Source organism: Protopterus annectens, chromosome 3.part0 (genome assembly GCF_019279795.1).
Source record: "Protopterus annectens isolate FY-2018-M chromosome 3.part0, PAN1.0, whole genome shotgun sequence".
Lineage (NCBI taxonomy): Eukaryota > Metazoa > Chordata > Ceratodontiformes > Protopteridae > Protopterus > Protopterus annectens.
Genome location: NC_056731.1, coordinates 1,977,080,190 through 1,977,105,905, shown reverse-complemented (window position 1 = coordinate 1,977,105,905; position 25,716 = coordinate 1,977,080,190).

The following is a 25,716-nucleotide window of genomic DNA, read 5'->3' as shown; positions in this document are numbered from 1 at the left end:
TTTCCTCCTGTATTCCCTGCTTTCTTATCTCACCTTGACCAATTGTTGCCACCTTCTGTTTATATTTATACATTTCTGTGCAGTTCTTGTTCTGCTACTTTTGCCCTTTTTTCTATTATTTTGCAGTGATAGTTTTCTTCTCAGAAGTCACAAGCCTCTGCTGCCTTAGATCCCTACCATTCTACTATCAGCTCAAGAGCTGCATCCCCCACCATAGAGAACTCCCATGACTTTCCTCCACCCTTATGACATGCATCCTCCAATGTCCCCAGTGTCAGTTTCATTATAACTCACATGACTTTCCTCCACCCTTATGACATGCATCCTCCAATGTCCCCAGTGTCAGTTTCATTATAACTTCTCTTCCCATTAGCATCTCCAGAACATATTCATCAATCCCAACTCTGCTTTGCAGCATTTCCAATGACTATGTTCCTTCCCTCATTTTTTCACCATCGGTTTTAGCATTATGTATCCTCTGTGTAACACACTCAGTGTCAGATTTCCTATCCCTGTATCCTCTGCACATGGTGGCTTTTCTGCAGTACTATTTTCCATTTGTATGAGCTAAATTTACACTCCTTTTGTTTTTCCTAGTTTCTCTTTAATTCTCTAACCCTTGCCCTCTCTTTCTTTATTTTCATGTCCTCATATATTGTACTGCATTTGTATGTTGTCTTTTCCTCTCATTTCTTCCATGTTGCCCTTCTATTCCTCCCATCCCTGTTTCTTCTTTCTGCCTCCTGCTTCCTTTCATCCTTTTTCCATTTCTCCCTCATTTTTAAGTAGTTATAATAGTCTGCATTTGGTATCCCACATTGTTGTTTTAGCTCATCTAAGCTTTCCAATGCCCTCCTGCTTATTTTCTCCTCTTCTCTCAACAGATATGCCTCTTCCTTTATCCCACAAACTTTATATTACTTATGATTTCTTTTTGTTGTTCTTCCCCATCAACTTTCTACTCAGCACTCTTTCCCTTTACATTCTTCCCATATAGGTTCATGGGTTCATACTAGGCTAATTGCCCTTGCAAGCCATTTTAAACCTAGCTAATTGTCCCTTGTGAGACTCAAATCCTGTACCTTGTGTTTGTAAGGCAAACACCTTAACCATTAGGCCAACCTCCTAACCATCATGTTACCTAGCTTTTACAATGCTTTCTGATTTTTGTTTTTGTCATATTTTGCCCATAATCTGCTTCCTTCACTTTTCATGTGATCTGATTTATCTTTCTGTGCATGTCTAGTGCAATCATGTTGCGGATCAGTACATATGTGTGTAAATATGGTAATCCCCAGCTCCATTTCCCTTTGCTTGTCTTTATTCCTTTTTAGCCTGCTCTGTCTTTCCCTCTATATTCATTCCTCTGTCTCTGTGCAGATTTGGAAGCTTTGCATCTGCTGAGTCTTTTTGGATGTTTCTTAAAATATGCAGTATTATTAGGAGTGCCATCATCATGACCATATTCATCCTCCTCAATATTGTGAGGGTCAGCTTATTTTTTTTAATTTATTTTAGATTTGTTAACTATATATAGACTGGTCCAAAAACACTTTTCAAATAGGATCCAAGCCTAGTGGGCAAAAGACAGCTATATATACAAAATAAAACACACAAAAATTGTTCAGCGCATACCTCTCAACCTCTTAGTGCAAAAAGTATAGATAAAGCCTGACAGAATGGGGGGCAAAGGCTCCAAAATAGGGACAGGTATTAAATATTGTTTTTTATAAACTTAAAAAATTGTTATAATAACAGGATTTGACTTAGCATGCATTTTCTGAAGGGTATGATGTCCGAAACACAAATGCATATCATTATTTAGTGACTTCAATCCTCAGATCATCCCAGTGATTTGCCAGAAAATCACAAATTTTATGAGGAACAGATCAAAAATATGAGGAAAAAATCTGGACAGCCTGAGAAAATCTGTACAGATGAGAAGTATGGTTCAGAGCTGATGAAAAAAACACATCAAGAAAGAAAATTATTAGAAACAATTGAAATGTAAAACAATTGTACAAAAATAAATTAATAATACAATGAAGTATTTCTGACAGATGGTGAACAATATTACAGACTATAATTCACTTAGATGAAAGCTTAGGGGTTATGAAGAGGGAGAGAAAAAGGCAGAGGCGGGAAGGTGGAGATTAACACTCAGTGGCATGAAAACATTTGCATTCAGAGGATTGTATTAGTTGGCCCTGAGCAACTCCACATATTCTTAAGAAAAGGAGGCTTGTTTGATTCCACTAGGAATTAGGTTCCAGGAAGCAGATGCTGGTTTGTGAAAGGAATTTTCTGCAGCAGTGAGAGTGGAGGTTGCAGCAAAGTGAAGAGATTGTTGGAGTTATGTAGGGTGATTTTTTCAAAGCTCCGCTAGGTTACATAGGGTAGGGTAATAGGACTCATTGATAAATTCAGATGTGACCATATCAAGGAGAAGGGTACCCTGGAGAGGATTGGTGGAAGGTGTTTTTAGACATTGAAATGGAGTGCTGGTCATTGTAGGGGCTGAGTTAGATGAATCTCAATACCTTGTTCTCAGTCTTTTGGAAGTTAGCTAGGTTTTGAGCAGACCTGAAAGCAATTGCTGGGAGAGAATTCTAGAGTTAGCAGATGAGAGACTTGTATATGCAACCTTAAGCAGTTCTGAGTATTTTATTAGACTGAATATCATTGTTTAACCAAGAAAGACCAAAACCACTGAACAGTAATGCGAGGTGAATCCAAGAGCACTTGAGAACCAGTTTGCATTAACGTATTTTATTAGTAACGTTTTCGCTTCTGTACAACAGGAGCTTCATCAGACAAGTAAAAGGAGCGCCAAAAGCACTTTTTAAATTGCAACGAAATTGCAATATGATGTCATATCCTTGGCAACCAAAATGGCAACCAGTACACCCATTTCACAAAACAGCGTATACAATCAATGTTAAAACACATTTCAAGTCCACGAAGAAAGGATTTTTATGTAAATCATTTTAAGGTTTTACCCTAATAAAAGATAAAAGACACACGATCTTTAGCTGTAAAAACACATTTGAGGCTGTTTGTTCATACAACAGTTTAAAAACTAGTCTCAACGAATCTAATCAAGTACCAAAACAAGGTGTTGACAAAGTAAAACACAGTTTTAATATCTAAAAAAGCTTTTGGTAACCAAAAGTTTACCATTTCATTTAACTCAAGGCATTCTTGCTAGAAACAAATCTCATGAAAGAATCATCTTAAAAAAGAAACCACCTTTTTGAACATGTTAAAAATAGGATCCAGTAGGTAGTCCTAACTAAGTGGAATGCATATTGTATAAGGTCTAACTTTTTAAGTTAAAACAGGAACCACCTCTAAGACCTGAGGTAACTTTTATACTTTAAAATAACAGAAATGTTGCAAGCTTCGTTTAGTCCTGGGGGAGAAAACGCATTTAATAGGAGGTGCCATTCTAACTCTTTTATTTCCAATAAGAGGGGTTGAGGACCCCCTCTAATCCCAAGTTTTACCAGGTTGATGCCCATAAAACAAAAGCTGTGCCCAGCATGTTCAAGAATGTGTTTCGAAAGGGCATTGTCCAATTTTTTGTTTTTTATAGCATAATTATGTTGGTAAACTCGGTCCCGTAACCTACGGTCCATTTTACCAACATAAAATGCAGGGCAACAGTTACAAAATGCAATGTAAACTACTGACCTGGCATCACAACAGATCTTGTGGTTGATGGTAAATTTCTCCCCTTTTATGGAAAAAGAATTCCCTACTTTTAATAATCTACACCAATTGCAGGTTCCACAGGTAAATGTCCCGGTTTGTCTAGGTCGAACACCTGAAAGGTCACTCGTTTGCAAAAGATCTTTTAAATTTTTACCCCTCTTAAAAACAAATAAGGGGAAAGAGCCCAGGATCTCGAGTAAGTATGCATTGTTTAAAATAAAATGCCAGTTCTTCTTAATAATCGAACACATATTATTTGCATGTTTGTTATGTGTAATGATGAAACTAGTCGTGAAGTCACGAGTTTGACTAGGTTTATGGTACACAGGGCTACTGAGTTCATCTGAGAAAACTCCAGGTTCAAAACTATGAACAGGTGTTTCTGACGTGTCGGTAACCTGAGAAGTGCTCTGTTTTATACCTTGTAGAAGTGACTGGTAGAACCCCATAGCTCTTTTTGAGGAAACTTCATCGATTAAGTTGTCTAATAGCTCACTAGGGTATCCCCTATTCAAGAACATACTCCTAAGGGTAGAACACTCATCTTCAAAGGCTGCTAAAGTGTTACACATACGTGTGGCTCTAACTAACTGGCCTTTAACTATTGATCTTTTTTGTTTCCAAGGATGGTTACTGGAAAAATGCAGGAAAGCATTGCAATAAGTATGTTTCCTAAAGATACTAGAAAAAATGCAGGTGTTATGGAGGTCTTTAACAAGTTTAACGTCCAGGTAGTCGATCTCACTGGTGGAAAATTTATGTGTAAATTTTAAGAAAGTGCATGACTCATTCATGTTTTCAACCAAGCTTGCAACAGTATCTGAGTTGCCTTGAATGAGAACAAACATGTCGTCTAGAAAACGTGTGTAAAAATTGGTGGCTTTTTTAAACTGAGGGTTCTCAAAGAGAAAGGTTTTTTCCCAATAAGCAACCACCAAGTTTGCCACACTGCCTCCACATGGGGAACCCATAGCGATTCCCCTTTTCTGTAGGTAGTGGCAATTGTTAAAGATGAAAAAATTTGAAGATAAGATAATGTCAAGGAGAAGGGTAACCACATCAATTTCATCTTTCGGAGCTTTTAAGTCTATTAGCATAAGTTCAACCCATTCCAATGCCTCTTGGTGTGGTATAGAGGTGTATAAATCCACCACATCAATTGTTAAGATGTTGTTAATTCCCCTGCCTATGAAGTTTCATCTCTTAATGAAACATCAGGCCAATACAATAGGATTAAAGGATACTTTAGGGATTTGTTTATTGAAGGGAGGAAGTTTCATCTCTTAATGAAACATCAGGCCAATACATAAGGATTAAAGGATACTTTAGGGATTTGTTTATTGAAGGGAGGATTAATATAGACACCTTCAATTTTATCAACATCTCTTTCCCCAGAGTCCCAACTATGTTTGGAATCCCTAAAATCCACAAGAACTTATTGGACCCACCTATGCGGGCTCTTGTGGACGGGAGATGCTCTATTACTCACCCTTGTGCTAAAGTTGTCGACCACATTCTTGGTAAATATCTTACGCTACTTCCTCAAATTTGCAAAGACTCTTGGTCTTTTTTAAAATCTATTAATGACATCCCTTTCAACCCATCCAACAACTTCTTAACAATTGATGTGGTGGATTTATACACCTCTATACCACACCAAGAGGCATTGGAATGGGTTGAACTTATGCTAATAGACTTACAAGCTCCGAAAGATGAAATTGATGTGGTTACCCTTCTCCTTGACATTATCTTATCTTCAAATTTTTTCATCTTTAACAATTGCCACTACCTACAGAAAAGGGGAATCGCTATGGGTTCCCCATGTGGAGGCAGTGTGGCAAACTTGGTGGTTGCTTATTGGGAAAAAAACTTTCTCTTTGAGAACCCTCAGTTTAAAAAAGCCACCAAATTTTACACATGTTTTCTAGACGACGTGTTTGTTCTCATTCAAGGCAACTCAGATACTGTTGCAAGCTTGGTTGAAAACATGAATGAGTCATGCACTTTCTTAAAATTTACACATAAATTTTCCACCAGTGAGATCGACTACCTGGACGTTAAACTTGTTAAAGACCTCCATAACACCTGCATTCTTTCTAGTATCTTTAGGAAACATACTTATTGCAATGCTTTCCTGCATTTTTCCAGTAACCATCCTTGGAAACAAAAAAGATCAATAGTTAAAGGCCAGTTAGTTAGAGCCACACCTATGTGTAACACTTTAGCAGCCTTTGAAGATGAGTGTTCTACCCTTAGGAGTATGTTCTTGAATAGGGGATACCCTAGTGAGCTATTAGACAACTTAATCAATGAAGTTTCCTCAAAAAGAGCTATGGGGTTCTACCAGTCACTTCTACAAGGTATAAAACAGAGCACTTCTCAGGTTACCGACACGTCAGAAACACCTGTTCATAGTTTTGAACCTGGAGTTTTCTCAGATGAACTCAGTAGCCCTGTGTATCATAAACCTAGTCAAACTCGTGACTTCACGACTAGTTTCATCATTACACATAACAAACATGCAAATAATATGTGTTCGATTATTAAGAAGAACTGGCATTTTATTTTAAACAATGCATACTTACTCGAGATCCTGGGCTCTTTCCCCTTATTTGTTTTTAAGAGGGGTAAAAATTTAAAAGATCTTTTGCAAACGAGTGACCTTTCAGGTGTTCGACCTAGACAAACCGGGACATTTACCTGTGGAACCTGCAATTGGTGTAGATTATTAAAAGTAGGGAATTCTTTTTCCATAAAAGGGGAGAAATTTACCATCAACAACAAGATCTGTTGTGATACCAGGTCAGTAGTTTACATTGCATTTTGTAACTGTTGCCCTGCATTTTATGTTGGTAAAATGGACCATAGGTTACGGGACCGAGTTTACCAACATAATTATGCTATAAAAAACAAAAAATTGGACAATGCCCTTTCGAAACACATTCTTGAACATGCTGGGCACAGCTTTTGTTTTATGGGCATCGACCTGGTAAAACTTGGGATTAGAGGGGGTCCTCAACCCCTCTTATTGGAAATAAAAGAGTTAGAATGGCAACTCCTATTAAATGCGTTTTCTCCCCCAGGACTAAACGAAGCTTGCAACATTTCTGTTATTTTAAAGTATAAAAGTTACCTCAGGTCTTAGAAGTGGTTCCTGTTTTAACTTAAAAAGTTAGACCTTATACAATATGCATTCCACTTAGTTAGGACTACCTACTGGATCCTATTTTTAACATGTTCAAAAAGGTGGTTTCTTTTTTAAGATGATTCTTTCATGAGATTTGTTTCTAGCAAGAATGCCTTGAGTTAAATGAAATGGTAAACTTTTGGTTACCAAAAGCTTTTTTAGATATTAAAACTGTGTTTTACTTTGTCAACACCTTGTTTTGGTACTTGATTAGATTCGTTGAGACTAGTTTTTAAACTGTTGTATGAACAAACAGCCTCAAATGTGTTTTTACAGCTAAAGATCGTGTGTCTTTTATCTTTTATTAGGGTAAAACCTTAAAAAATGATTTACATAAAAATCCTTTCTTCGTGGACTTGAAATGTGTTTTAACATTGATTGTATACGCTATTTTGTGAAATGGGTGTACTGGTTACCATTTTGGTTGCCAAGGATATGACATCATATTGCAATTTCGTTGCAATTTAAAAAGTGCTTTTGGCGCTCCTTTTACTTGTCTGATGAAGCTCCTGTTGTACAGAAGCGAAAACGTTACTAATAAAATACGTTAATGCAAACTGGTTCTCAAGTGCTCTTGGATTCACCTCGCATTACTGTTCAGTGGTTTTGGTCTTTCTTGGTTTTACTAGTCTGTTTGCCGCGAAATGTCGAGTCCAAGAACACCGATTCTTTTTGGGTCTGGTAACGCTACTTCCTGTGATGTACCTACTATTGGAGACCCAAACTATTTTGAAACTTTGATGGCATCACTGACTCAACGTCTGGATTCTTTAAATTCTCGGTTGGATAGAATAGAGTCCAACGAAGCATCAACCACACAGAATACTACACCTAACCAACTTGTTAACAATAGCGTGAGGCTGGAAACTGGGTTATCGGACTCTTTACCACCAGGTCAACCTCAACGGAAGACGGCAACTACCGGGAGTTCCCACTCCGCGGAAACTACTGCTGGGATCAGGTCAACTTTTTTACCAAGGCAAGACGATAACATCTACCGGTGTCAAGGAGCCGGTATTGCGCTTGGTTCTAATAATACTGCTTCAAATAGTGGAAACACTAATTCGAATGGCGGGAACTTTAATCCTGGGCTTATTGGTGTGCCTAGTTTCGGTGAATGGGTCAAGAACATCGAAGCCTTTGATTTTTGCTCACCCCTTCCATCTGGCTCACCGGCTGCAGGACCTAAGCCTACAGGTAATACGGATGACTGTATTGCGAGTAACTTAAAGCTTTTGGATACCAAAATGTTGAAGATAAAGAAACTTCAACTTGAAGTTTCCTATTTCAAGTAGTGCATTAAAGAAAAGGTTGTGCCCAAGGGGCTGAGAAGCTCATTTACTCCTACTGGGTTATTTTACGACCCTTCTTTTATGAGCGATCTCTCTAGCCTTTTCAACAAACAGGGGTTGGAACTGCTTGAATTAATGGTGAATCATTACTTGAAGCACATTGACTTTTTACTGACTGAAACCAATGTTCTCAATGAGAAAATTAAAATTGACACTAACTTTCTCCGGTATAAGTACGACTACCACCGGATTTTTGAAAGTATCAATGCCTTGTTGGTCAAATTAAAAACAAACAAAAATAAAAAACTAATGAGAGATAGGCAAGCCTATGCTAACGAGCTTGCCTACCCTAATTCGGCCAAGAAAGTTAATGGGTTTAAAAACTTGCCCGAAACATACAATAAAAGTACTAATGACAGTGGTGGCATCCCTTCTACTACTACTCTAGGGGAACAGGAGTTTGACATTGAGGATGGAGACGAAGGTACATCTTCCCATCAACCTAGGAGGAGCAACAGGATTAAAGCTAATTCTAACAACTATGGTTACCGCCCTAATTACAAAAATCAATCAAAGCCTTTTTTAGGGCGCAAGAATTACCAGAGGAAAAACAATTAGAACAAATTGAAGTAGAGGCCACTTTTGGGGCTACTTCAACTTCCTCTGGTAAACCTACTATTTTGACCAACAATAAAGGTGACTTTACTGTTTATAACTTCTCCGATGTGAACATAGAACAAGAACTTATTGAACTGCTAGCTTTTGGCCTGTCTTTTGTTCCTGACCAGAAGATTTGTTTATCAAAACTTTTAATAGATTTTAAATGTTTTGTACGTAGCCTTAACCTCAAGGTGTTGTTTAATGGGGAGTCAAACAAAGAAAAAGCCCCTTTTAAATTGTTAAGTGCTTTTAACCCTCCCCTTCACCCCATCTTGCACACCTTTGAGTATGTTTGTGAACTCGACTTTAGGCAACTGTTTGATGACATCAAATGGTTTGATAACCAAAGTAACATCTCACCCGACCAAAGATTAAGCTTGAAAAACTTACGTAACCTACCTATTAGGGTGATGAAACCTGACAAAGGTGGGGGCCTTGTCATTTTTGACAAAGATGATTACATTGTTAGAATGTCTAAGGTATTGAATTCCCCTGCCTATGAAGTTTCATCTCTTAATGAAACATCAGGCCAATACAATAGGATTAAAGTATACTTTAGGGATTTGTTTATTGAAGGGAGGATTAATATAGACACCTTCAATTTTATCAACATCTCTTTCCCCAGAGTCCCAACTATGTTTGGGATCCCTAAAATCCACAAGAACTTATTGGACCCACCTATGCGGGCTCTTGTGGACGGGAGATGCTCTATTACTCACCCTTGTGCTAAAGTTGTCGACCACATTCTTGGTAAATATCTTACGCTACTTCCTCAAATTTGCAAAGACTCTTGGTCTTTTTTAAAATCTATTAATGACATCCCTTTCAACCCATCCAACAACTTCTTAACAATTGATGTGGTGGATTTATACACCTCTATACCACACCAAGAGGCATTGGAATGGGTTGAACTTATGCTAATAGACTTACAAGCTCCGAAAGATGAAATTGATGTGGTTACCCTTCTCCTTGACATTATCTTATCTTCAAATTTTTTCATCTTTAACAATTGCCACTACCTACAGAAAAGGGGAATCGCTATGGGTTCCCCATGTGGAGGCAGTGTGGCAAACTTGGTGGTTGCTTATTGGGAAAAAACTTTCTCTTTGAGAACCCTCAGTTTAAAAAGCCACCAAATTTTACACACGTTTTCTAGACAGCGTGTTTGTTCTCATTCAAGGCAACTCAGATACTGTTGCAAGCTTGGTTGAAAACATGAATGAGTCATGCACTTTCTTAAAATTTACACATAAATTTTCCACCAGTGAGATCGACTACCTGGACGTTAAACTTGTTAAAGACCTCCATAACACCTGCATTCTTTCTAGTATCTTTAGGAAACATACTTATTGCAATGCTTTCCTGCATTTTTCCAGTAACCATCCTTGGAAACAAAAAAGATCAATAGTTAAAGGCCAGTTAGTTAGAGCCACACGTATGTGTAACACTTTAGCAGCCTTTGAAGATGAGTGTTCTACCCTTAGGAGTATGTTCTTGAATAGGGGATACCCTAGTGAGCTATTAGACAACTTAATCGATGAAGTTTCCTCAAAAAGAGCTATGGGGTTCTACCAGTCACTTCTACAAGGTATAAAACAGAGCACTTCTCAGGTTACCGACATGTCAGAAACACCTGTTCATAGTTTTGAACCTGGAGTTTTCTCAGATGAACTCAGTAGCCCTGTGTATCATAAACCTAGTCAAACTCGTGACTTCACGACTAGTTTCATCATTACACATAACAAACATGCAAATAATATGTGTTCGATTATTAAGAAGAACTGGCATTTTATTTTAAACAATGCATACTTACTCGAGATCCTGGGCTCTTTCCCCTTATTTGTTTTTAAGAGGGGTAAAAATTTAAAAGATCTTTTGCAAACGAGTGACCTTTCAGGTGTTCGACCTAGACAAACCGGGACATTTACCTGTGGAACCTGCAATTGGTGTAGATTATTAAAAGTAGGAAATTCTTTTTCCATAAAAGGGGAGAAATTTACCATCAACCACAAGATCTGTTGTGATACCAGGTCAGTAGTTTACATTGCATTTTGTAACTGTTGCCCTGCATTTTATGTTGGTAAAATGGACCGTAGGTTACGGGACCGAGTTTACCAACATAATTATGCTATAAAAAACAAAAAATTGGACAATGCCCTTTCGAAACACATTCTTGAACATGCTGGGCACAGCTTTTGTTTTATGGGCATCGACCTGGTAAAACTTGGGACTAGACGGGGTCCTCAACCCCTCTTATTGGAAATAAAAGAGTTAGAATGGCAACTCCTATTAAATGCGTTTTCTCCCCCCAGGACTAAACGAAGCTTGCAACATTTCTGTTATTTTAAAGTATAAAAGTTACCTCAGGTCTTAGCGGTGGTTCCTGTTTTAACTTAAAAAGTTAGACCTTATACAATATGCATTCCACTTAGTTAGGACTACCTACTGGATCCTATTTTTAACATGTTCAAAAAGGTGGTTTCTTTTTTAAGATGATTCTTTCATGAGATTTGTTTCTAGCAAGAATGCCTTGAGTTAAATGAAATGGTAAACTTTTGGTTACCAAAAGCTTTTTTAGATATTAAAACTGTGTTTTACTTTGTCAACACCTTGTTTTGGTACTTGATTAGATTCGTTGAGACTAGTTTTTAAACTGTTGTATGAACAAACAGCCTCAAATGTGTTTTTACAGCTAAAGATCGTGTGTCTTTTATCTTTTATTAGGGTAAAACCTTAAAAAATGATTTACATAAAAATCCTTTCTTCGTGGACTTGAAATGTGTTTTAACATTGATTGTATACGCTATTTTGTGAAATGGGTGTACTGGTTACCATTTTGGTTGCCAAGGATATGACATCATATTGCAATTTCGTTGCAATTTAAAAAGTGCTTTTGGCGCTCCTTTTACTTGTCTGATGAAGCTCCTGTTGTACAGAAGCGAAAACGTTACTAATAAAATACGTTAATGCAAACTGGTTCTCAAGTGCTCTTGGATTCACCTCGCATTACTGAATATCATTGTTTGGTAGGAAGTATAAGAAAGGAGTTTAGGCTAAGTCTGGAGTATTTCTTGAGTGTAACAGCAGGTAGGGGCTTTCTGAGTGGGTATATAATAGAGGGTGAGGCTTTTGGTAAAGTGTTTTTTTTTTGTGGGGGGGACTAAACAGCATAACTGTGGTTTTCTTCCCTTTCCCCTCTCCAACACTGTCTTCACTTTTGGGCTCCAGGATGTAGATGTTAGTTTTTGAAAAGAACTTCTGCAACAGAAAGTCTGGTTGGAACAAGAGGAGATTGTCAGATGTATGTAGGATGAACTTTTTTTTCAAAACTGGAGTAGTTTTTTATTCCTAAAGGCTCTTCTGTGGTGGGCACCACACTCAGCCTTAAATAAATGTTATAATTCCATCCCTCTCCTGACCCTCCTCTCACCTTTTCTTCCCATACCCCTTACTACTACTCTCTTTTTCTTATTGCAGTACAACACTGACAAGTTTTGTGAGGTCCTGAATACTGGCAAGACTACATCAATGTCCTCACAGCAATCACCTTCATTCATCAAGAACTTTGCATCTATCCTATGTATGCTGCTCATCTTCCTCATCCTCCTCAGATTCCTCAACTTGCCCCTTACTCAAACTGCTAATTCCTTAATCATGATGTGAATAGTCTGGTTATAGTAGGCTTCTTGTCTCATCACCCTGCCAACCTCCATAACCTCTGAGATCCTTGCTGACTACAGTCTCTCTCTCTCTCTCACACACACACACACACACACACACACACACACACACACACACACACACACACACACACACACACACACACACACACACACACACACTGGTCTGGTGTATATTGCCTACACTCACCTTAAAAATAGTTTCTCATCCCTCTCTTTCACAGCATTTGCCAAAGGAAGCTTCATCTCACCATGTCAAATACAATTTGTAAGTCTAAAATTACACCACCCCTTCTTCTACTCCTCTCTATTTCTTCCCATACATGAACTCTACTAGTTCCCACCATTTTTGCTCTGCCTTCATAGTTTAATGAGCCATTCTGTTCTAGTATTAGTAATAGTAAGATCAGGTCTAGCTTTATTGACAGTACTTTGGCCAGTATTTTTATAGCTGCTTTAATTAAATGGAGAGATATTTACAAATTTCATCCTGTCGCTGTTCCATTTTGATATTACTGTTAGTCTTGCCATTGTATTCTGCCTGGGATTACCTGATTCTAGAATCCTGTTGTGTTCCTTATCAGCACCTGCCACCTTGGTCCCGCATTTGTAGAATTCCAGTGGAAACCTGTCTGGTCCTCCTCCCTTTCATTCCTTCATTTTAATGATTACACCCTTCTAACCATTCTGTGCTCCACCCCCTCTACACTCCAACTTCCTGTAAACCTCACCCATCCAACCACTATTATCTAAACCCCTCCCACCTTAGCACATACTAAACCCCAAGCCACCCGCCCAGACACACTAATCCCACCCCTCATTAATTCTAAACCCACATAATATCATTCATTCACACTCCCACCACACTCCCATTTCACATATTAACCTCCTACATGTTCCTCCCTCCATATCTTCCTTTTCCTTCTTCTTCTCCTATCTAACCTCACCTTCTACCACACTCAGCTAAACCTACATCCCCACACTCCTACCTCCTCTCAACACACTACAAACATCAATAGCCACTACTCTCCCATATCACCTGCACTCTTCTCCAGCACTGTATCAAATTGTCTCAGCTATATCTCTACATTGCAAAATCAAACACAAATTTTTCCCGCCCTACCCCACTTCATCATATCCGCTCCACCCACACAACATCCTTCAACTCTCAGGTGATATCCACCCCAACCTTGGCCCACACTTTAACTCATCAAGTCCCACCAATGCTACACAAACACTTCTACAGGCACCTAACCCTAGTCTCAAACATCTCACCTTCTACTCTATCAACATCCACAGAATCCTTAACAAGACATCTGAATTACAATCTTGGAAAACCCAACACTCCCGCAACATGATCACTCTCTCTGAAACATGGCTTAAACCACATAACACTGACACTAAATTTCTCCCCCTGGCTACAACATACTACACCTTGATAGAACACACAAAAAAGGAGGAGGTATTGCCATCATGTACTCAGACGTCCTAACCTTATCTCTCCTAATCCCCCCCTATTTTCACCCAGCAGAACTCATTATTGGAAATTTTAAATGTAACGACCATAAAACCCTAGCTATAACTGCCATATAAATACCCCTTGGAGGTAATATACCCATACTAGAGCAAATTCTTAACTGGATGTCTGACAATATACTTAATGAAACTATAATACTAGGTGATGCTAATATCAACTGGCTTCACCTCATCTCTAACACCTCTACTACCAGCATTCACATATATGGCTACACCCAACCTATCTCCTCTCCCACTTTTCTTCATAAACTCAGTAATACAAACTCTGATCTTGACTGGATACTGGTCTCCCATCATAGGATCATAGGAAGTTACTAGGCTATTGGCCCTGATGTCCTTACAAGCCTAGCCAAGAATTTAGCCCATGTTCCAACAAGTCAGCACCCTATGCCACTGTCCAGCAGGGACATAGGTGGAATCCCAGTGGTGTATCTTCTGTTCCCCATCCAGGTATCCAGGTTGCCCTTAAAAAGGTTTAATGAGATAATCTGCTTTACATGGAGAGGGAATCTATTCCATAAAAGGGGGAGTCTCTCAGACACAAATCTGTCCCACCAACAAGTCCTATTGATGTCACAGACCAAGTTGAGGTCTCACGTGTGGGTTACTTGGGTGGAGCTTGACTTGTTGATATGCATCAGTCTCATCATGGTGGGGTCTAAGATTGTATTGTATGCCAGACAGAGGTCACCTCTGAGGAGTCTGTAGGAAACTGAATAGAGGGACAGAGCTTTTAGTCTATTTGAGTAGGATAGATGTTTGAGGCCCTGAATTCTCCGGTTGAGGAATCTCTGTGGTCTCTCCAGCTGCTGCATGTTCTTTACGAGGTGCATGCCGAAAGGCGGATTGTATTCAATAATCGGTCTTATAAGAGAAGAATACAGGGATGTTATGACCACCTTGTACCTGGATGACATACCCTTACTAATCAGGTGGGCTATGTAGAAAGCTTTCCATACAATGGAGGCAATATCGTGGTCAAAAGTCAGTTTGTTATCAACCTGGGTTCCCAAGTCCCTCATGACTGATTGTGTGCTTAGTGCCTTATTATCAATGTGATAATGTGTGGGGATGTCATTCTCCTCAAAAGGGATGATGATGAATTTTTTGGCATTCAGTTTGAGGCCATATTTCTGGCACCAGTCATTTGTTTGGGTGAGACCCTCTTGGAGGATGTACATCCTAATCTCTATCATCACCCAGAATCTCCTGCCAGACTCAGTCAGTGACCACTCCCCTATACGTATCCTAAGATTTTTTCCACACCTCTTTGGACCTCACAAACTTAAGAAATATCAAAAACTAACCAACTTCAACCCTGATACTTTCAATAATTGTCTCTCAATAACAGACTGGTCCTGCCTTTCATCCCTCCCTTTTGATGAAGCTGTTTTTCAGTTCACATAACTCCCTTTCCCCTCTTAGAACAGAGTCAAATCACCCTGTTTTCCTTGGATCACTAACTCTACCAGGTCTCATCCATAACAGAGATTCTGCCTGGAAACTCTGGATTAAGACTAAATCTCTCGCACACCTCCAAAATATAGAGAACTCTGAAACCTAACCAAAAAGCAGATTAACATTGATAAAAAAAACTTCTATCACATATCCCAAACTACTGAACCTAGAACCCCCCCCCCCCAAAATTCTGGAATACTATTAACTGAATTCTCCACCCTGGTAATCCCTCAACTCCCCCCTGCCCTAATAATACACCCTAAGAAACTGCATCCATTTTCAATTCTTACTTTATCGGTACCATAGCAAACTTATGCAAACTATTAACCCTACCAATCCCTCACCACCTACCACCCCCTTCTACAAAATTGCCCATTCTCACTAAAACCCACCCCAACCAGCTATATCAGAACTCTTCTTCTTAAATTCAAACTAAGCTCCCCCTCATCTGATAACTTGCCACCTCTCTTCCTAAAGGCAGCCACTGACTCCATTGCATAACCAGTCTCCATCCTCGTAAACTGCTCAGTCACAGAATCCACTCTCCCTACTCCCTGGAAAAAATTGCATACCATACCTATCAACAAAGGTGGAAATTCTGTAGAGCTCTCTAATTATCAACCTGTTGCCATACTCTCAACCCTCTCTAAAATTTTTGAACACTATGTTCATAAACAAATCATGGCCAATCTCAGTCAAGAAAACCTAATCATCCCTACTTAGCATGGCTTCCACCCCCACCACAATAACTCTACTGCACTAATTTCTTTACAAATGCCATTTCCCTACCAGAGATAATAATAAACTAGTGCCCTATCTCTTCTTAGATCTCTAGCCTTTGACACAGTCTCTCATTCTATCTTCCTCTCCAAACTGTCTCAACTCAAAGTCTCCCCAATAACTATCTCCTGGTTTAACAGCTACCTCACAGACAGACAGCAATCTGTCAAATGGCTCTCTACTCTACCCCCCTTTCTCCCCATCAAAATGGGCATCCCACAAGGCTCACTTCTAGGCCCCCTTCTCTTTAGCATCTTTACAAACCAACTTCACACTTCCTGTCCTCAGTCATCTCTCATATAGTATGCAGATGTCTCTACAATCATCTTCACTGCTGACACCCCTCTAACCTGCAACCCTGCCACAAACATCTTTCAACCTCACTGAAAATTGGCTTACTGACAACCAACTCATACTTAACCCTAAAAAGAATATACTACTTCTCTTCCACTCAAAATCCCTCTACCAGCTTAAATCCTCCTTTGCCATCTCTTCCCTTAACAACACTTCTGTCACAGCTGACACCCACACCAAACTCCTTGGTGCAATCATAAATGACCAATTTTAATTTGACCTCCATGTACATCACTGTATCAAGAAAACTCACCAAAAAGCTTGGCCTTCTGTATAGAAATAAAATATTCCTCACACCCAACTCCAGAATCTCACTAGCCCATGCTTACCTCCTTCCTCACCTATTCTGCAGCTCATAAATCTTAACTAACTTACAGTCCTCACTACGTTTCAAACTCAAAACTACGTAGAACAAAGTAACAAGATTTGCAGCTAATCTGCCCTTAAAATCACACCACTGTCATGTTCTCCATACTCTCAGCTGGCTTGAGTTTCCTAACCAACTCTTGTTTATGCAACTTATCATCATCCATTCTATCCTGAATAAACCCTCCTCCTGACCTAACCTATCGTCTCTTGTCTACCTGTATAACCCACCTCGATCTCTCTGAAACTCTGAACAATGTATCTTACAGATTCACAAACCTAAACAATCTATTGGACAGAATCTCTACAGCTACTTTCCCATTCGGTCATTGAACAAGCTCTCTCTGACCTTCAGAAACATTTCCCATGCCTATGATTTCAAGAAAACTCTTAGACATTACCTAAACAGCACCTGGTCTTGTCTCTGCAGTCATCCCATTTGAACCCTTCCCTCTTTCCCATCATTCTCTTCTCTCTCCTTACTCTCCTTTCCTATTCCTCCCTTTCCCCTCATCTTTCCGACACTAACCTCCTTGCAAATGAAATGACAGTTACCTACTACTAAGCACTGTCCTTTACTTCCTAACTTCTGGATACATGATTCCTGTCTCCAACCTGTAACTGCCTTATATTTAATGCCCTCATGCACTATTGCTGCTCAACAATTACCATCATAGACCAAATGTTTTTCTTGATGATTTTTACTTGTACCTAAATGTAAACTGAACTGCTGCTTAATTACTCTATTGTATATAGTTTTTTTCTTTACTTTAATCCTGTATTTTTATTGTATTCTTATTGGATTTTAATTAAATTCTGTAAATATTTTGCTTAATTGTACTGTGGAGCATTTCTCCCCAGGCCTCCTCTGAAACAGGGCATTAGCCCAGTCAGATTATCCCAGTTAACAAATGTTAAATAAATAAATGAAATAAATAAATTAGCTTCTACTCTGATAATGAGTGCATTTTGTATTTCTCTATGCATCTGTCCAAATTCCAACCCACTTTCCAAAATTCCTTGGTTGTGCCTTTCACATGTTTCTCCTCCTTGCTCTGCATAAATTTGCTTAAAACATTCCCAAAATTATTCTCTATTTTGTTTGACATCTTCTCTGGTTCTTCCTTCTCCCTCTTTCACCCTGCTAATCTCCATGTTATTTTGTCTAGATTTATATTTATGACGGGCTAGTCCAGCTGGTCCAGCTGGATATATCAGTAGGCCAGGGGGCCGGGAGAAAATATAATATAGACAAAATAACAGAATAAAAATTTTTTTTTTTAGTAGAGATATACAAAGAAAAAGGCGACTATCACATTTTAAAAAAAAAAGTACAAGTTAAAAACAAAGCAAAATCTATCTCTTCTCTTCTATATTATATTTTTTTCCTCTGGCTTTAACACAAGCTTTCCAAACACCCACAGGCAAACTATTCAGCCTCACTGCTCAATTTCCATATCTGTAGTGTTTTTTTTTCTCCTTTTTTTCTTGTTTTTCTTCTTCTGCTTTATACCATACTTTTCTGAATAATTTAGCAACCCCTAGAGATGAATTTGACTCAAAATTCACATTTATCTTGGGCAAAAGTGGTGGATTAAAATATTGTTTTTTCTTCAAATGTGAACTCCCCTCAGTACACACTAACTTACCTGTTAATAATTACAAGTTAAATTATATGTTTGGTTTATAGAAATTAAATATTTATAATTTTATTAGATACATATTTCATTATTGAGTTTTAATTTGTTGTATTTAAATGAAGTTATATAATTTAATTGATGTTGTCACATGATTTTCAGTGGGTATTTAAGTACTTTGTCTATGCATTGCTTTAACCCTGCTGAAGTCCATTGCTCAGGATGAAAGCACTTAGTTAAATTGTTATTAGATTTCCAGGGATATTGAGCCCAGTTCATCTCTAATGGTTGCTTTTATTTTTATTTGTTTTTATAATAGTTTTCATCTTTGAGTTATTGGTCATATTTGTCCTGAAACCCTACCAGTCTTATTTCCAGTATATCTATCTCCTCATCAGCTGTCTTTCTTCTCTGTCCTCCTGGCTTTATTATTTTCTTCCAGATTGTTGTTTTTACTAGTGCTCATACAGCATTTTAATGTTTGGTTCATTGTTTTCAGCTGTCACCTGCAGTAAAGTCCCATTTTTTTATTAGTCCCTTTAATTAAGGGGCTGCCACCTGCCCTCCTACCTGATGTGAGCTAACCCTAACACTACCCCTACCCCTGCCCCTAACCCTAGCGTTAGACACACTAAATGAATCCCCTTTCCTAATCCTAAACCTAGCCTGTAAACTCTTGCTTTTGTTTTTTAAAAAAATTTTATTGAATAATATAAATCAGTAACAAACAAATAATAACATTCTCCCGGATTCGGCAAGCTCTGCACAGAGTACAGGAATAGTGCAAGAACTGCTTCACGCAATATGGCTCATGAGCGATCCAGGAACGAGCATCTGGGATGTGCACGAGCGCTCCTACACAGTTCCTACATGGACAACACTGCTATATGCTAATTACCTCATTTGCTGGTGAAAACCATGCAAATGAGGTGAATTAGCGATTCAGGAAGCAGGCAGGCGTCTCTGCAGGAATAGCGTAACCTGAAGAAATGTACATTTATGCAAATTACAAAACAGAGGCATGACAGCTCTAAAGAAAGCATGTATGCAATGTAGTAGGCATGCCAATGGCTAAATATATGGCCCTTGGCATGAGAAACAGTTACAAAATTATAAAAAACTTTTATTTTGGCCAATTCTGGCCGTTTAAGTGTAGGGCAGTGGTGCGCAAACGGGATCTGCCCGAAAATAAGAAAAAATTTGGAAATAAGCTTTTAAACCCAAATGAGCATTTTGCCATAATAGTCAATGGCATGCATATGACTACAATACCAGGGAATAGTGGTTGCTAAGGGGGAAAGCTAAGTGTGAGTGTGGTAACTATGAATTAGCATTCTGTTTCATGCAAATGAGTGGACTGATACTGAATCACAGATTTCCTCTCAGTGTTAGCTTGCACCCAACTGTGTAGGTGCAGCGACACCATTGTATAAGTATAAGAGGTGGAAGACTTCATAAGGGGGAATGTTATGCATGCTGTAAGCTTATTGGAGCTCTGTGGCCTGTGTTTGCCCTTAGCTAAGCACAGCTAAGGAAGGGGGTGTGTCTGATGCTGCCTAGCAGTGTTTACATTGTCTAAACGGGTGTGCGTGCCATGCACCAGGTTTTAAACAAAAAAAGAAAACAGGAAATAGCAGCTCTGTTCACATCTGAGCACTGGGTGTGCACCTTGGGGCTTAAACAGGAAGGCAATGGGAAGGGAAAACAGCAGTAGGAAGGCAATCAAGGAGAACTACCATAGCTGGCAGGTGAAATGTATCATCATCAGCCAATTGCACATGGAACAGCCTAGCGCACTACAATAAACTATGCAAACTCCTTCCAGTATGGTTTTTACCACAGACTCTACACCACCGATATACACAGATGGGGGAAATGTTACCTGACAAAACTAACAAAATGTTAGGGGCTGCTGTCGCTCTCATACATTAATATGTGCAAGAGGCTGAGGGTGATGAGGATGTGAAGGCTGACAGCCAACCCATAGTGAGGAGAAGGAGAAGACTGTAAAGACTCAGGGTAACCTACCAGGGGCTACATGAGCTGGAGATAGTGGAGCACTATAGGGTGGACAGGGACATTCTACAGCAAATAGTTGAGCTGTGCCGGCCACGCCTCACACACAGAACCAACAGAAGGAAACCCATCCCAGTGGATACCAAGGTATGTGTAGGCTTACGAATACTAGCCATAGGTACCTTCCAAAAGAAAACTGGGGATATCATGAGGATTTCACAGGCATCAGCATCCAGGGTACTTTAACAGTTCTTGGATGCAATGTCAGCACATGCCGGTGAGCACATATATTTCCTCAACACCCATGAGGCGTTGACCAGCAATATGCGTCTCTTCCACCAAATATCAGAATACCCTGAGGTAGTTGGTGCTATAGGCTGCACACACACATACACATCAAATCACCACCTAGCAAGCATGGTAGGTTCTACATAAACCGCAAGGGCTTCCTGTCCATCAACTGCCAGGTCATGTGCGATGCCCAGGGCATTATCTTGAATGTATGCGCTGGCAGCCCTGGAAGCTATCAAGACGCTCACATCTAGCATATGACACAGCTGTACCAGTCATTTGCCAGTAGAGACATCCCATATGGCCACCTAGTGGGGGATGCCGGCTATGTACTGCAGCCGTGGCTGATGACACCCCTCAGAAATGCATACACACCTGAACAAGAACTCCATAATGAGGCACACGCACAAATCAGAATCATAACAGAGCATATGTTTGGGATGCTCAAGTCACAGTTCCGCTGCCTAGACATATCTGGTGGAGCTTTGCAGTACTCTCCAGCTACATGTACACAAATGTTCATGGTATGTGCCATGCTAAACAATATGATCCTGCAGAAACAGCTGCAGCAGGAACAGCATGGGGCAAGGACACACAGCCCCCCACCATTGCCAAGGCCATAACAGGCACAGAGGGACTCTGAGGAGGAACTACCTGAGCCTGCCCATGTAGGCAGAAGGAGACATGTCCAGTATGCCCAGGCCTTGGCAAAGACACAATGCCTAGCACATATGCTGACACTGTAGGATCCCAGGGAATGACACCTCTCTCTGACTCGCACATACAGTAAAATGGTTGCCAAACATGAACCTCCCTGTGCTTTACCATGTATAGGGACTGTACTATGTGCATCTAACATAGTCAGCCCTCCAGCACCATCTTCAATACTGGTACAGCCACAAGGTAAGTCACTCTTCCTATCAATTGAAGAATGGAGTAGTATGTTCTGATAGTTGTATCTATGGTATGGACACGAGCATGCAAGGGAATCGGGTGGCTGAATGAGATGGCAGCAGATAGTGGACACCTATATGGGCAGCATGAAATCCATAACAAATGCTGCTGTCAACATACTAGGCAGTACTAGACAGGGTGACAAATCCCACTTCAGCACATGTGTGGCCCAAATGTGTGTCCATAGGACACACGCATGAATATCACTGAGGCTCGCATACCCACCACCAGCCTCAGCTAGCAGGACAGGTGTAGATGACCATAAAGAAAGGCTGGGATAAGGCCTCCAATTGATGTCAATGATTAACAGCCCCCCCTCCAGACCTACACAGACAGACGACAGCAGGTCTGGCAGTTGTATGTTAGTTCTGAAGGGTAAGAAGTCTGAATCTGAAATGTAGTTTAATAAAACCTAAGATCTGTACTCTACTGATATGCCTCGAGTCTGCATGATAGTTCAGAATACAAAATGAAATGGAAGCCAACAGAGATCTTAAAATACCAGTACAGTCATAGCAAATGGTTAAAGTCATCAGGTGTGCCCCCCCCACAATCCTATGTAGAAATGCAGTAACATGTAAGTGTGAGGTGTAATAACAGTGGAGCACAGATTACTCAAGCTGGCCCAATCTACAGGATAGATTGTTGCATGTGTACAAAATGCAGGGGTCCATGTGTTAGGTTGTTGTGTTCAATATTGTCTGGAAGTGGTCAGCATGTAGACATGGAGGGTTGTGTCTTGGTGGCCTATGGGCAATACTGTGGATGGCAGGGCCATGTTCTGACAACTGCAGTGCCAAACACAATGCTACTCAGCAATACCCATGTCAGCAGTCATTCATACTCACTGTCCAGATGTCAATATCTGTCACTGTCTGAAAGATGGACATGCCATGAATGTGGGCCCATACATGCACACAGTACACAGGTTGGAAGTATCCTAGACAAAGTGCTTAAAATGTAACTGTCAACTGCACAAAACTTTGGAATTGTACATACAGGTTAGCAGCACATTAGTTGTCCATGTAGTATGGAATACTGATGTAGTCTGGAAATCATTGGCAGGCTACAAAAGGCACAGTTATGAAGTAATGAGAGACTGCCTATGTCCCCGCACAAGGCATCATAAGGGGAATGTCCCAGGTATATCTGTGAGCCAGCTACAAGTAGCTTGCATGTCACACATGCACTCAGCTCACCCCACCATCAGCCACAGGTTTATCACAGGTCATATCTTTGCTGCTGGGAATGAGTACAGTATGACCCCACTTCTGTATGGGAATACCCACAGAATGCAGCATGCTAAAGATGTGTCCTTTGCAGGTGAGTCCCTAGTTGTAAGTAGCACCCTTCCTGCATCCAGACCAATGGTTAATATTTACAGGAACTATTGCCATTAACACCTCACACACTTACCCTGTCACCCCAGGGGAATCCACTGACTTGCAGCCTGGAAATGTAGGAGTGACAGAATGCACTGGCCTGCTACAGATGACCTGCATCACTACCAAATGGCCTACAGTCCTCTGTCAAAGGCCTGTGCCTCACTCGTAGTGCCAGTGTATGGTATCCCATGGGATCCCAACTAACAAACTAACACAGTCAACAGAACACAAATGCAAGGCCATGTTGATAAATCTGAGTAGCATGCCCCCCATGTCCTACTGAATGAATTTGGATCAATCCATAAATACCACTGGGAGGAAGGGCCAGCTATAGGGATACTTCCCAGATATTGCTTGCATAATGTTAGGATGAGGATAGAATAACAGAGTGGAGGTGTGTAAACTCATGGATGTCATGGAGTGTGTGAAGTTTGAGACCCTGATGTGTGCCCATACAACCCCTGCCTGCAAACCCAGTAATGGGTGGCTACAAACCTGCCCGTAAACCACAATGTGAAGGGGAACTGACCAGATATATGAGCCCTGCCTCTGGGTAACCTGGGTTAATCTGTACAGCCAATAGGTATGACCACAGCAGGATATGGCCATTCTGTTAAGTCGATATATGTACAAGAAGGGGATCCTTAGCCACCATACTACCAAGGTGCTGGACCATTTACAGAGACCCATCAGCAAGTGTCTGTAACTATCCCACCAGAATGGCAGGAGTATGCAAGAATGTGTAGGCTGCAGACCACAATACTGGACTCAGCTTCATTCATCTTGTATTTCCCAGTAAATAACTGTGAGCAAATAATTATATCTGTCAGTAGCTGATGACATAATGCATCACAGTGTAAAACAGTATATATGTCTGAATATCTCTGCTAAGACCATCCATGTAACACAAGCAACACAGACAGCAATAGTTAAAGTATCCCCCTATCTGTCGCCCATTGTAACTCCATATTATCAACCTATCTACAGATATCCTGCAGAAACAGGTTGCTATCTGTAGGATGAAAACACCAAACCCTGGACTGGAGTACAACCCTACCTGGAATGGATGCACACACTCAGTATAGAAGGTCATACTGGGCATGCTCCTACACTTAGAGAAATGAAGCCCATGTCTGACAACATAGTGGACTATACATATCTGTCATTTGGAGATGTCTGTGCACACACACCAAATTGTACACCATTTATGCTTCACACACACATTTGATAGGAATATTCACACATATCCAAGGCCAATACACTATAATATTTCAAACATACACACACAGAGATGTGGGGAAGAGAGAGACAGACAGTGACAGATAAAAGTCCATTATGAGGCCTGTCCCACCCATTACACATCCAATTGGCCAATATCACATGATGTGCTGATGTCAATCACTGTAGGCATTCCTTTTGGTATCCCTCAGCCCTATAGTGTCTGTGGTGCTTCTGATAATTGTGTAACACAATAGTACAAATCAGTATTCATGTAGCATTTGTATACTCAGTCCTGTCAAATGTAAAGTTGTGTGTGACTGAGTGTGTGTTTCTGTTTCGAGAAGAATGATTTATGGCCCATTTACACACACACTGCACTTCCCATTGCTCATGTTAGCACTCCTGCTGATGTCAGTAACCTTGAAATAACCCTTTGGCCAAGCCTCAGTCCTATAAACTCCATGGCACTTGTAATAACTGCATAATACTGTAGTGTAGCAAGCTAGTTAGGTAGGAGTTCTAATCCCAGACATGGCAACTATGATTGTGTGTTTGTGTGTGTGTGTGTGTGTGTGTGTGGGTGTGTGTGTGTGTGTGTGTGTGTGTGTGTGTGTGTGTGTGTGTGTGTGTGTGTGTGTGTGTGTGTGTGTGTGTGTGTGTGTGTGTGCGTGTGTGTGCATGTGTATGTGTGTGTGTGTGTGTGTGTGTGTGTGTGTGTGTGTGTGTGTGTGTGTGTGTGGAGATGAATGATTTTGAGGCCATTCACACTCACTACACCTGCCATTGCCCACTTTAGCACGCCTGCTGATGTCAGTCACCTTGAAATAACCCTTTTGCCAAGACTCAGCCTCTAAGCTCTGTGACACTTGCAATAACTGCATAATACTGTAGTGTAACAAACTAGTTAAATAGGAGTTCTAATTCTGGTCCTGGCAACTGTAATAATGTGTGTGCTTGTATGTGAGTCTTTGTTGGCACCTGATTTTGTGGTCATTCACACTTACTACACTTTCCTTACCCCTCGTTTAGCTCTGCAGCTGATGTCACTCACCTTCAAAGATACATTTGGAAAGTTCTCCAACATATAAGCTCCATGGCACTTGTGATAACTGCATAATACCATAGTATAGCAAACTAGTTAGGTAGGAGTTCTAATCCTGGTCCTGACAACTGATAATCTGTGTG